Below are 14,551 nucleotides of genomic sequence, written 5' to 3' on the forward strand. Positions count from 1 at the left end.
GAGAGCTGACCCTCCCTTGAGTTAAAAACACCATTGCTGGTAAAGCCTAAGTTTTGATTACAAAATGAAATTAATGTTTGAGGAAATATGCACCATTTGTTGTGTTTATAGACTTTTTGTTTGTTTTTTGGTTTTTGCGTGTTTAATTTTTCCCTTAATCTGGATTGGTTTTAAAAGCTGTTTTCATATAGAAACCTCTTTTCTTTGACGCTGCATTATGCTCACGGCAGAGGTATCCAGTGAAATTTGATAAGTTCAGACATAAAGCAGAAATTTTCTTCATAATTTTATATATATATATATATATATATATTCTTAAATCAAGACTTGAGGAGATGCTTAGGATTTTAGGCTCTTAAGACTTGAAACTAGAAAGATTAATACCATGTCAGGAGCACTTTGTTTCATTTTGCTTTCTCATTTATTGGCATTCACTGATGAAGCACATAATTAACAAGCTAATATAGCAAGAGAAGGCATTAGGGAGCAAATTATCTTGGGTCATTCAGGTCTTCAGTTATCATCAGCAGTTGTATTAGGTGTTATCTATTTGCTTCCTAAAATGTAGTTGAGATATTTGAAAAGAGGAGTTCGAATCTCAGTCATTTCATTTAACCCTTCTTGTTAATATGGAAAATTGGAAGTTGATAGTAACTTGTGCCACAGTATAAACTGTGATATTTGACATTTAACTTTATTGAAATGATAGCATCTTCAATGTTTTCATTTGTTTCAGAGTACTTCTTTAAAACTTTTTTTTTTTTTAAATGACCTAGCCCTGTGATTTTTGTGATATTGCCTTGTGTAATTTTTTAGTTCTGGTAATTATCATATAGAAACTTAAAACTTATTTTAAAAGTTACTGAGAAATTGTCAGTGTTTATCATTTTTGTTCACAGCAGGCACTCACCTGTTACTTGTCAGGGTATCTGTCATATGTAGGTATTGATGTACTGAAGCTGCTTAAATGTATCAGTCCTCTGAGACTGAGATTTGCTTTTCTGTCTTTTGAATCCATTGCTTTAGTATGCATTCAGTTTTTCACATATTTAATTCATTAGCAAAAGCATGAACTGGGGGCACCCGAATGGCTTGGTCAGTTGGCTCTTTGGCTCAGGGCTCATGTCATGTTCTTGTAGTCCTGGGATTGAGCCTCCCGCTCAGCAGGGAGTCTGCTTCTTCCTCTCCTTCTCCCTCCCTCTGCCTCTCCCCCTGCTCATGCTATCTCTCCCCCTCTCTCTCTCTCAAATCAATATATAAAATATATATATAAAAAAAGCATGAACTGAACTGTGGTAGTGAATAGCTGTTAAAAGCATGCCTGGGTTCGATCCTGGCTTCACCACTTTACTAACTTAGCTATGTGACCTTGGCAGGTACCATCTTAGTATTTCATTTTCTTTTTGAGAATAATAGTGAGATTATTGTTGGCTTTACCTTTGTTGATGCATGTAAAGCAGTTAGGAGACTGGTTAGCATATGATAAATGCTGTTGTTACAGTTGCTCTTATTATTATCATCTCATTAGGTCTTTCTCAAATCTTAATCCTCTATGATAGTACTTACTTCCTTGCTCTATTTTTTTTATATAAGGACTTTGTATAACTACTGTATATATTACATGTTCCTCATTCATTTTGTGATGTAGGTATCCCCCACTAGCATGTAAGCTCCGTGAGGTCAGTCATAGATATAGGGACTTATCCCTAGCACCTAGAAAAGTGTCTGGAATATATTGGATACTCAGTAAATATTTTCTGAATGGACTGTATTGAATTCTATTCCAGATATTAACTAGATATTGGGACTATAAAAATGAACAAAGCTCTTTCTCAAAAAAAAAAAAGAAGCATAAAGTATAGAAGAGACTCATACTTACAAAACTGAGTATAATTTTACAGCCTCCCCCCGCCACCCCGAAGTGATTGTGATGGTAAGAGTATTCCTGAGGTTACTGTCACAGAAGGTGCCATTGAACTGGGGAAGATTGTTTAAGAGATGGGGGAACATTGTTTCCAGCATAGGTAAAAACTGGAACAGAATTACAGAGCTTGACAGTTTGGTCAATGGCTTGTTGTCTAGGTTAATGATGATATAGGTTGATTAGAAGTAGAGGGACTTGGTAACTCTGTTGGGTGTCCAACTCTGGATTTTGGCTCAGGTCATGATCTCAGGGTCCTGGAATCAGCCCACGTTGGGTTCCATGCAGGGTATGGAGCCAGCTTAGGATTNGATTTTGTTCCCCCCCCCCCCGCCCGGGTTGCTCATATGCACAGGAGCTCGCTCGCTCTCTCTCTCACAAAAAAAGTAGAGGGAGCTGGCTAGGAGGTTGGTTGGGATCAGATTTGGGAGTAATAGCAATTGGAGGTATAGGTTGTCTAGCTCTTGCCTGGATAGAAGCAATGAGATTTGGAGATTTAATATGTGAAATTTAATGATAACTAGATGTAGCACTAACATTTTAGTTTTGGTTTTATTTTGAAGGTGAGAGTATGTTTCACTGTAGATTATTATAAAAGAATTTGATTTTTAAAATATTTTCTCTTATAAATTATTTGAGAACTATGTAAAAAACCCAAGTTGTCAATAACAGTTCATTTATAGAACTGAGCATGAATTTTTGATGTAAGAAAATATACCAGGATGTATCACATTTATTATTTTTTTTTAAGATTTTATTTATTTGTCAGAGAGAGAGAGTACGCGCACAAGCAGGGGAAGTAGCAGGCAGAGGGAGAAGCAGGCTCCCTGCTGAGCAAGGAGCCTGATGTGGGACTCGATCTCAGGACCCTAGGATCATGATTCTAGCTGAAGGCAGAAGCTTAACTGACTGAGCCACCCAGGCGCCCTTCAAATTTGTGTGTAATTGGTTATTTACCATGGGTCAAATTGCTAAACTTTAATTCCTTCTGTGACACTGACATAAAGCTGGTGTTAAAATACATTTTGAGTTTTGTTTAGATCGAGAATCCATGAAAAACAGTTTCACTTTGAATTACTGGATTTTAAAAGTTGGTAATGAAACTGTATTTAAGGAGCTTTTTTCTTTTCTACATTTCAGTATAATTAGATTAAAAACTGAAATTGGCTTTTTAAAGCAAGCTCTTTTTAACCTTCCAAAAAAAGCTTATTTGTGTGTATGTGTATGTCTTAAAGTTCAGGCTTTTAATAGTTAATTCATGAATACAAAAAGAACATTTGGCAATTTGTGGGTTTTTCCCCCTCTAGAGAAGGTGTTCATTTGAAATAGAAATAAAATTACAGTATCACAGTAATTAATATTTCTGAATCAGATTCAAAAGACATGGAGAAATTACCATTTTTATTTGATGTAGCAGTTTTACTTGGGAGTTGTTACAATTATCCAGTCATAAAATTCTAAATTATTGGATTAACATCGAAATTGGTCCTAGCCAATCTGGGTGAGGACGGTGGGGGGCGGGCTTTTACCATCTTTCCTTTTTACCTAAATGCCTTACTACTATTCCAAGCAAACTGGATTATTCTTTAGGTACTAATCCATTGGTTAGTATTCACCAGTGTTCCTTTTTTTATTATGAATTATTGACATCAGTTTTGTTCATTTTGGGGATCTTATGTTCATTATTTTCATTTCATTGTTACCTTTAAAAGATAGTGAAAGCTACAAGTGTGCATATTTGAATACAGACAGATTTTATGGCAATGCAAATCACTGACTCTCTGACAATTTTCTTTTCTAAATGAGAAGATAATACAGTGAATACTTTCAGTTATTTTAGCAAAACCTACATTCGGTAGTCTGTGTGACCAATTAAATATAAAACATATCACGTGATGTAGAGGGTAGGAAGATGGGACCTAGGAAGCCAATTTGTGAATCTAGGAGTATATAGAATATTACTGAACATTTAAGTAAACTTCCTAAAAAAATAGGTTAGTGACATTAGAAATTCTCCATTGGCTAACATTATGTTTTTTAGGCAAATACCACAAATGACTTTAAAAAAATTTTTTCCCTATTATTCAGCAAACATTTGTGGAGCTGTCAGGCATAGTGTTGAGAGTTGAAATTTATAATGACAAAACATGTATATAATTCTGTTGTAGAGTTAAGAACACTTACTAACCCATCTCATATTTTTTTTTCTTTAGGAATTGCATTTTGTGAAAAAGGAACAAAAAAGAATTTTCTGCAAGGATCATATTAAGTGTACTTTTTTGCTGATACATCATTTCTAGTAAGACATTTTTCATTTTTCTTTGTTATGAAGTAAACACAATGGAAATTTTTTTCCTTTTCTAAAAATCAGACTGTCTTGTGAGCCTGAATGGTAGTCTTCTTGGAGTTTATTTTAGGGTTTAGTGTAGATTATTTAAGGAAATTTGTGAAGTCCACTTGAAGTGCATTCTGTTGTATACTGACAGTTTATCGTATATTTTGTCTGATATTGTGAAGATAATCCTAACTTTTTCATCTTTCTCACTTCATCTTCCATATCATTTACCTTTATTTTTAAAAAAAGAAAAAAGATCTAAAGTAAGTAGTCCATATTTATTGTGACAATAATGTAAAGTGTTATAGGAGAAAGTGCAGATTTGAGGACGTGAGTTAGATATAAGCTGAGAAAGATTTTCAGATGAAAGATGAAGTGGACAAATATTTCTTGAAATACCTTAGGAAGGGTGAAAGAAAAAAAATTAAGCAGAGTTAAGAGTTTTGTTTTAAAATGTAGACTTGTGTTTGTAATTTGAATTTGCCACCTTAAATCATAGGCGCATATTTGCAAAGCCCCAGAGTAGGCTGTTTGACTTAAAAACTTAAAATGGTCTAGGTTAATGGTTCCAATTTGTAAGACGTGTAGTCCTCTTCAAAAGTTTTCGTGACTGAAACTTTGTCTGAATTTCTCCTTGTATTCAAAATGGAGAAGTTAATTATGTTAACACCAGAATATTTTGAAATAATAAAATTTTGAAAAATGTTAGTAGGGGATAGTTTTTGATGTGTTTTAAGTTAACATTAACATTTTAAATATTAGACATCATTGATTATACCTTATGATCATATCAGTAAAAAACGGAAGTGGTACTTGACATTTGTGTTTTTTTACTTGTTTTAGGAACAGTTCTATTTAACATAAAGTGTAAATTTTTTTGAATGTTAAGTGGTATTAAAAATTTATGAACTTACAAAATAAGTTCTTCGTTAACGTACTTTATTCTGATACCAGTTTCTTTAAAATTTTTTATTTTTAAATTTTTTATTTTTTTGAGAGAGAGAGGGAGGGGGAGGGAGAGAGAGAAGATGAGAGAGAGAGGGAGGGAAGGAGTGGGGAGGGGCAGAGGGAAAGGGAGAGAGAGAATCTTTTTTTTTTTTTTTTTTAAAGATTTTTTATTTATTTATAAGGCAGAGATAGAGACAGCCAGCGAGAGAGAGGGAACACAAGCAGGGGGAGTGGGAGAGGAAGAAGCAGGCTCATAGCAGAGGAGCCTGACGTGGGGCTCGATCCCATAACGCCGGGATCACGCCCTGAGCCGAAGGCAGACGCTTAACCGCTCTGCCACCCAGGCGCCCCGGGAGAGAGAGAATCTTAAGCAGGCTTCACGCACAGTGCAGAGCCCGATGTGTGGCTCTATCTCACAACCCTGCGATCATGATCTGAGCTGAAATCAAGAGTCAAGAAGGACGCTTAACGAATTGAGCCACTCAGGCACCACATGATACTGGTTTCTTATGGTTATATATTTTTCTTTTAAAACCTTGACAGAGGAAGAGCCCATTTTATGATATCTTTCAGTTTGGGGAACTAGGAGAAAAGGCATTATTTTTTCAATTGAAGCAAAGTATCCTTCAGTCCAGAACTTGTATACCGCAGGCAGGATGGGAATAATAAGAGTCTCATTCCCATTTTTAAATATAAACCTTGGTTAGTGTTCTGTAAATCTTTGAATATATTTTTCTTTTTATCTTATTTACATTTCTTTTGTCCAGTAACTGTTCAAAACTAAGTGATTTGAGTTAAAGCACTATAGGAATTTAGCCATTTTGATGCCCATAGTTCAGAACTCTGCACTTCTGTGAACCTCAGGGATGGCTGTGGGCATAACTTCAGCTTTTATATTTTGGGTCCTGTTTAAACTTAAGGGAATCCTTTATGATGCTTCTTCCACTAGGCTCTATGTCTGTGGTTGTATACAGTGTCTTATTCTTCATGGCAGGCTTCTATGGCTCTGGGGGTTGTACTTGAGTTAATAACTACTTGCTTAGGAGTTACTCTGAGTACTTAGATGGGAAATGCTTTTCTTTTTAATAGATTCATGTGTTGACTGAAGAGCTTCAGATTAGGAGTTTTCCCTATAATTCTGCCCTAAGATGGGGTAGAAATTGGGGAGGCTGGTATAGAGATTGGGCAAAATTTTTTCTACCTTTTTTCCTTTCCCTGTGTCTTGGAACTGCAGTGGGCTCTTATATTTTAGGTCTGTGATCACTTTTGAGTTAATTTTTGTATATGGTATGAGGTAAGGGATAAGGTTTATTTCTTTGCATATGGAAATCAAATTTTTCCAGAAACAATTTTGAGAAGATTATATTTTTCCCTGTTGAGTTATCTTGGTACCTTTGTTGAAAATCAGCTGACCATTATATATGGGTCTTTTTTAGGACTTTTCATTTTATTTATCTGTTTATGTATGGCAATAGGGCACTGTCTTGATTACTGTAGCTGTGTAGTATGTCTTAGGTAGTGTACATCCTCCACCTTTGTTCTTCTGTTTCAAAGTTGTTTTTCTACTCTGCATCCTTTCCATTTCTTTCTGTGTATTTTAGAATCAGCTTGTCAGTTTTTATGAAAAAGCTTAATGAGATTTCAATTGTGAATGCTTTATTGCACTACCTAATAGTCCCAGTGCAATGTTGAATACAAGTGGTGAGCTGACATTCTTGCCTTACTCCTGATGTTAGGTCAAAAACATTCAGCTTTTCACCACTAAGTATGATGTTAACTATAGATTTTTAACAGATACCCTTTCCGAGAGTAAGTTCTCTTCTGTTCATAGCTTGCTGAGAATTTTTTTTTCTTATCGTGAATGGGTATTGATTTTTTATCAGTTTTTCCACATCTATTGAGATGATTACATGTTTTTTTCTCTCTTATCTATTAATGTAGTTAGTTATGTTGACTTTTTTGAATATCAAACTAAAGAATCCTGCATTTCTGAGATAATCTCCACTTGGTCATGACTTGTTACACTTTATATATTGCTGGATTAACTTTTTTTCATCTTTACTCATAGTAGGTATTGGTTTGTAGTTTTTTTTTTACAATGTTTTGTCTGGTTTTTGTATCTGGGTAAAGAGTGAGTTGGAGAGATTTCCTCTTCTGGAGAAGTTTCCATGCATTTGGTGTTACTGCTTCTTTAACTGTTTGGTAGAATTCACTAATGAAGACCTCTGGGTTTGGAGTTTCTCTGTGGGAAGCTTTTTTTTTTTTTAATTATTTATGCTTTAAAGATTTTATTTATTTGACACAGAGAGAGAGAGAGGGAGAAAGAACGAGCAGGGGAAGTGGCAGGCAGAGGGGAAAGCAGGCTCCCGGCTGAGCAAGGAGCCTGATGTGGGACTTGATCCCAGGACCCTGGGATCATGACCTGAGCTGAAGGCAGACACTTAACTGACTGAGCCACCCAGGTGTCCCTGTGGGAAGGTTTTAACTATGAACTCAATTTCTTTAATTTGGGCTCTTCAGATTTATAGTAATTCTTCTTGAATAAGCTTCAGTTGTTTGTGTCTTTCAAGTAAATTTGTCCGTTTCAAGTAAATTGCTTTATTTATTGGCATAAGGTTGCATATTATAATCCCTTACTCTTTTTAATGTTTGAAGGATTTATCATGATATCCCCTCTCTTGTTCTGGTATTAGAGATTTTCCTTCTTTTTCTAAAGGAGCAATTATTAAAATTTTCCTTTTTCTGCATTTTACAAAGTTTGTTTTGTGTTCATTTATATAAAGTTCAAAGAATTCTAAAATTTGTGATTTTTTTGATCTATTTAATTATCATATATTTGGTTAATTTTTTAGATATGTTTCTCTATGTTTCTTTTCTTTTTTTAAAAGATTTTATGTATTTGACAGAGAGAACGAGAGTGCACACAGCAGGGGGAGAGGGAGAAGTAGGCTCCACACTGAGCAGAAAGCCCGACGTGGGGCTTGATTCCGGGACCGTGGGCACATGACCTGAGCCAAAGGCAGATGGTTAACCAACTGAACTACCCAGGCACCCTGTTTCTCTGTGTTTTTAGTTTAATTATGTTGTGGTCCAAGAACATATTTTGTGTATTTATTATAAAGTGCAGAATGTTGTCTGTGTTAGTGAATGTTTTGTGGGCATTTAAGGAGAATGTGTATTGTGCTATTGTAGAGTAGAACTTTCTAAAAATGTTAATTAGGTCAAATTGGTTGATAGTGTTTTTCAAAATTTATCCCTCTGATTTTCTGTTTGTTTTCAATAATTGCTGAGAGAGGAGTGTGGAGTCTTCAGCTTTAATAAAACAAACTTGTCTGTTTTTCCTTTCACTTCTTGGTTCATGTATTTTGAAGCTCTAATATTAGGTGCATGCATATTTAGTTTTCTTCTATATTCTCGATGAATTGGGTTCTGTATCTTGAGATGTCCCTCTTTATCTTTGGTAATGTGTTGTGAGATCATTTCTGAAATAGCCTGCATAGTTCCTGAATACAGTCTGCTGTTTTTCTTATTCTGCACCCCTGCCAACCCCCATGTCATTTTTCTATTTTTTTTTTGACTGGTCTAAGACTTTTTCAATGATTATGTTTTAATCGTTTGATTATGATGTGCCTTAGTATGGTTTTCTTTGAGAAAATCCTTCTTAGGTTTTATTGAGTGTCTTTTTTTTTTGTTGTTGTTGTTGTTTAAACCAAATTTGGAAAAATACTGGCACTTTTTCTTCAAATATCTCACCCCAGGGTTGTTTTTTTGCGTGTGTGTGTGTTTTTTAAATTTGTTTGTTTGTTTGTTTTTTGAGGTGGGAGAAAGAATTTTATACATTTGATATTGTCTCAGCCCTTGTACTGTGTTTTTTTTCTCTTTTTCCTTTTTGGATGGTTAATATTATCATATTTCTAGGTTCACTGATCTTTTCTTCTGCAGTATATTATTTGTTCTTAACCTCATCCAGTGTGTTTTTTATTTCTGATAATTATTTTTTATCTCTGAGATAAAATTTCTTCCATTTCTCTTCTCATCATATTACTGTTTTCCTTTACCTGTTTTAACATTTAGAGCTTATTTATAATCATTTTTTAATGCCCTCATCTGTTAATTCTATTAAACTTTATCATTCCTGAGTTTCTTTATATATATATATATACACACACACACACACATATATATATATTTATTTATTTATATTGATTGACTTTTTTTCTTAGTATGGGGCACATTTCCTGTTTCTTTTCATTCCCTATAATTTTTGTTTGGATGCTGGACATTGTGGTGTGATATAATTGAGTGAAGAAATTTTTATATTATTTTACATAGTGGTGAGCTTTGTTTTTGTATTCATGTAAGTTACTTGGTATCAGCTGAATCCTTCAGAGGTGTTTTTGTTTTTAAAGCATTGTTAGCATTGGTCCAGAACATTCTTTATGTAGTTAGTTGCCCATCAAGATTATGTCTTTCTGAACATTATAGTCTATGCCCATTTGAGGCTTATTCTTGATGTAATCCTAACCAATGTTATAAAATTTTCATTAGTTTGTCTGTTTTCGTTTTGTGTTTCGAAGGAAATTTTTTGGCCCAAGAATAGCTTAGGTAGTCTTGCAAGAAAAGATTAAATCAGAAGGATTTTTTTTACTCAATACTTATAAATCTACAATAATTACTTTCATGAAATAATGCCGCAAGGATAAACAAATAAAGAGCCTGGAATAGGACCAATGTGTGTGTACATGGATGCATGCTTTATGACAAAACTGGCACTATAGAGTAGTAGGGAAAGAATTATTTAACAGGTGATTGTAGAACAATTGGTGATCCATACAGAAGAAAATGATTCATCTTCCATACCACAGGCAAAAATCAAGTTAAGATTGATTTGTACATCTCAATGCGAAAGGCCAAACTATAAAACTTTAGAGGCTAGTATAAGGAGAATATGTTCATGATCTTCCGACAGGCAAAGATTTCTTTAAAAGAAATAAAAACCACTAATGTAAATAAAACAGTTGATACATTTTTTTTACTTTAAAATTAAGAAATTTTATTCTTGCCAAGTTACCAGTAGGAGAATAGTGAGGCAAGCCAGAGTAGAAGATCATATTTGCAATACGTACAACAGACAAAAAGCAGGTATCAGAATATTCAAAGCACTTTTATAAATCAGTGTTACAGAGACAATAGAAAAATAACAAGAGACGTGAAAAGACACTTCATAAAAGAAATCCAGATACGCAAGAAACATGGGGAAAATGTGTTTAACCTCATTAGTAACGTGAGAAATATAAATTAAAACTGAAGAGGCTTCATCATAAACCACTGGAGTGGCTAAAATTAAAATAGAGAGGGACAGTACAAGTTTTGGAGAGGATGTTAAGTTATGGGAACTCATTAAACACTGCTAGTGGGAATGTATATTATTACAACCGCTTTAGGAAACACTTTAATATTTGCATACCCTGTGACCCAATAATTTCTTTCCATGGGTATATCCCTGAGTAATGTGTGAACATGTGCACTAAGAGATGTGTTAATAATACTGGTAGCTGCGGTATTTGTAATAGCTTCAAACTCATTACATTGTTCATCAACAGTTGACTGAATAAATAAAATTGTGATCTATCCGTGAACGCAATACTGTTCAGCAGTAAAAGTGGATGAAGTACAGCTACATGCTGCACAGGTGAAATTTGCAAATATGTTTCTCAAAAGAAGCCAGGAACAAAGAATTCATAATTTGTGATTCCATTTATGTAAAATAAAATCAAAACACACAAAAATATAGCAGGTAAATGTATACATTTTATGTTTATGAACAATTATATGTTAACACCAAAAATGCCAATTCTAATTCCATTGCATGCCTATCCACATTTCTGAACTCCTTTCCACATTCATTAAGAGGTACTCTGATTCTAATGGTATACCCCAAATCATACTCATTCTTATAAATAAAGATATAACAGCATTTATGTACAGATTTGATTCAGGTGATATAAGGTTAAAAGTTTTTAATATATCTAGTATTTGAATCATAGAGAATTGATATGGTTTCTAGTAATAATAATTCATCTTTATACAGGATATAATTTTTGGCAAAGCAGTTTTTCCAGAAATCTTTATGACAACCTGAAAAGTATTTGCAATATCTGCATTTCACAAATGAAGGGAATGTTGATCTGGAGAGTAAGTTCGTGGTGATTGGAAGACTAGAACCTCATTTTCATTTCCACACCTTGCTTTAACTATGTCCTTTATTTCTCTTGCGTGTCCAGTGTGTAGACAGGACATTGCTCTTACATAGGTGTAATTAATCTGGGAATGAATATGTGTGGATGGGCTTTAATCTTGATGAGGGCAGTTTACAAAGTCTCCTTTCTAATAGTGATTTTAATAATACTGTAACGAGCCAAGAATGCCCTCTGGTTTTATTCTCATAATTTTCTGTAAGACTTTGAGCTATATTCTTGCTCCACTTTGTAGAATTGAGTGAGGTAGTGAGGAAGTGAGTCACTGAAAATCACATGACATACCTAGAAATAAAACAAATTTTATAGACTGGTCATTCTGCTGAAGTTATAGTATCTTTTTAGTTAGTATTTGGATTATTTATCATGATTAATAATTTATATCATTTAAAAATAATAGTATTTCTTGCTTTAAGGAAGCACAGTTTTATAATTTAGAAAACCTTAAATTCCCTGTACAATGAAATGAAGAGAGTGATATTAACATTAAAAAAATTACTTCGTTTTCATCAAACTTACTTAATTTATGTAGTGAATTTAAGATGTTTAAGTGACCAGTATTTGTAATCAATACACAATTCTTAGCACTCATTACATGTTGTGTAAAACAAGGTCTGTATTTCTCTAATAGGAACAGAGCCTAATAGGAATAGGCTCTTCACATTTTATTCCTAAGCTTTTCAGATTGAGCATTTTGCTTTAGAATGTTTCATCCAAAAGCATAGGGTCAAAGTGCATAAAAATATATAACCTGTTATTAATCAAAGAAATCCAAATTAAGATAGATGCCATATTTAAACCACTCTTTAGATTTTTACATGACTTCTCTCCTCTCCCAACCTATTTATGATTTATTCTGTTGATGATTTTACCTAAAACATTCTAAATAAACACATAGTAAGAAGTGATACTGTGATGTTATGGTTTCAGGTAGGGGCACCAATATCCTGTATTTCATTTGTCTTTTTAACTTTCTAACAAGCAGTTAGTTATTTGGAGGTGTCACAGCCAGGCTGCAGCTAGTTTTTACAAACCTAGAAAAAGGCTCATTTCTCAATTTTTGGTGGATGCTGCCCTCTGTGAGTGTTCAGTGCTTAGAAAGTGGAGAACAAATTGGATTTCAGCCCCCATTTGCTCTCTCTTGGCCATGCACTTATGTGCAAGGTACAGCCGCTTCATTGTTCATAGTGGCCTTGAGTCATAATGATTTCTTGCCTTTCTTTTGATAGGTTTATAGCATTAGGATTTGCAGGTCAGAATATCATAATACAGACTTCTTCAAGCAGTCCCTTTTCTGGTTGGTCAGGGATTATTTTCTTAATGTAGTCTGTACTTCTGTTGATCTTATTTCTTCAATGAAATGTTCGTGTTTTTGAATTTTACCTAAAATTTATAACAATTTAATATAAGTCAGAACTTTATAAAATTAGGTGTGAATGTTTGTAGGGTACATTCTGCCTTTATGAAAGTTACATATAACGATACAGCTGCGTTTTCATGCAATGACCATGAATGTATAAGCTCTATATTTGAACTAAAGTTTGTTTTCCTTGTTGAATCATTTCTTTAAATAGTGACTAATGGCTGTTATTGTGTTCATACAACGTATCATTGTATTTTTAAAATGTGTAATTAAATACAACATGTACAATTCTGACTGAAATGGAATGCTTTAGTCATTTTCCATAAAACAGGAGTTTAATGATAGTCTTAAATTAATTTAGAATTTTGAATTTTTGCCTGGATTTAATTGTTTGTAAGCAGTAATGAAAACATCCTATTTAGAGGAACAAAGAAGAATGTTCTTATATTAAAAGTAACTGAAAGATAATTCCATAAGGTCAAAAACCTCTGATTGCATTAAAATTTAACAGTAAGATAGTTTCCCCCAAGGTTGTCTGGCAAACTTATTGTACACCATGAGTGGTTTTTTGTTTGTTTATTTTATAAAGGAATATATATAGGGCATTGTGTGTGTGTGTGTGTGTGTGTGTGTGTGTGTGTGTGTGTGTGTGTAATCTAGTTGCTTTGGCCAATACTGACATTGGGATTAAAATTATTTGACATTGGTTGATTCTGATTTCTCAAAAAGCTCTTTTAGCAAAGTGGATAGCCAGTAGGGTTTCTTGCTTGTTTAGATCAATTTTTTTTCCTGTTTTAGTAGATCATAATTAAAGGATCCATGGTATTTATACTTAAATACAGTTAACTTTTCTAATTAATTTTTTTAATATCATTGAAAGTTCTTGAAATCAAGTGTGATGTAGAATATTAGCAGTGAAATCTGTAAATGAAATTAAACAATTCTATTTATAATAACATCAAAAGGATAAAATACTTAGGAGTAAATTTAACAAAAGTGCAACACCTGTACACTAAAAACTGCAAAACATCATTGAAAGAAATTAAAGAAGACCTAAATAAATGCAAAAATAGGAGATTACTGTACTTATGGTTTGGAAGACTTAATATTATTAAGATTGCAGTACTCCCCACATTCAATAACATAGAGTTACCATATGACCCATCAGTTCTGCTCCTAGGTATATATCCAAGAGAATTGAAAACATGTCCACACACACACATACATGGTCATAGCAGCATTATTCATAAAAGAGTGGAAACAACCCACATTTCTGTCAGCTGTTGAATGGATAAATGAAATGTGGCATTTCCATAAAATACAATAAAATTCAGCCAAAAAAGGAGTGAGGTACTGATAATACTTAACACAGATGAACTTTGAAAGCGTTATGCTGAGTGAAAGAAGACACAGAAGACTTCATACTGTATGATTCCATTTGTTTGAAATATTTCAAATAGGCAAATCCATAGAGACAGAAAGTTATTCCCAGGAGTTGTGGAGAGGGAGAAATGAGGAGTGATTGTTAATGGACATTGAGTTTCTATTGGAGATGACAAAAATACTCTAGAATTAGATAGTGGGGGTGGTTGTACAACTTTGTGAATATAGTAAGACTTCAAAAGGTGAGTTTTATGACATGTGAATTATACCTCAATTAAAAAAAATCACATGGAAATGAAAGGAGTGGCCTACTTCTGATCTAATTTATTATTGAACCAGGATGT

At 33.7% G+C, this 14,551-nt stretch overlaps 1 protein-coding gene across 10 annotated transcripts in view; it reads left to right on the plus strand.

Moving 5' to 3' along the window:
• MEF2A (myocyte enhancer factor 2A) overlaps window positions 1–14,551 on the plus strand; it is a 164,018-nt gene that overhangs the window by 27,039 nt on the left and 122,428 nt on the right. For 9 of the 10 annotated variants that reach the window (XR_004627723.1, XM_034667939.1, XM_034667932.1 and 6 more), the window contains exon 2: window positions 4,135–4,220. The exons of the other annotated variant lie outside the window; for it this stretch is intronic. The gene's annotated coding sequence lies outside the window, so the exon portion shown is untranslated. The remainder of the gene's footprint in view (window positions 1–4,134; window positions 4,221–14,551) is intronic. 10 annotated transcript variants of the gene reach the window in all.

This window comes from Ailuropoda melanoleuca, chromosome 9 (assembly GCF_002007445.2).
Source record: "Ailuropoda melanoleuca isolate Jingjing chromosome 9, ASM200744v2, whole genome shotgun sequence".
Lineage (NCBI taxonomy): Eukaryota > Metazoa > Chordata > Mammalia > Carnivora > Ursidae > Ailuropoda > Ailuropoda melanoleuca.